The sequence below is a fragment of the Biomphalaria glabrata genome, chromosome 13 (assembly GCF_947242115.1).
Source record: "Biomphalaria glabrata chromosome 13, xgBioGlab47.1, whole genome shotgun sequence".
Lineage (NCBI taxonomy): Eukaryota > Metazoa > Mollusca > Gastropoda > Planorbidae > Biomphalaria > Biomphalaria glabrata.
In genome coordinates, this window is record NC_074723.1 from 22,848,272 (window position 1) to 22,848,524 (window position 253).

The following is a 253-nucleotide window of genomic DNA, read 5'->3' on the forward strand; positions in this document are numbered from 1 at the left end:
TTGTAAATTTCCCTTATAGCTTTGTACTGAGTAGGTTAAATACATATAATATAGGAATATATACTGGTGTAGGGATAGAATACTATTTGAAGATCGTAAATATTATAAATTTCCCTTATAGCTTTGTACTGAGCAGGTTAAATACATATAATATATGAATATATACTGGTGTATATATATATTTTTTTCCCCATGTACAATTGTTTACTAAGAATGACAACAATTAAAACCAAAAGTTGGTAACTCAAGAAAA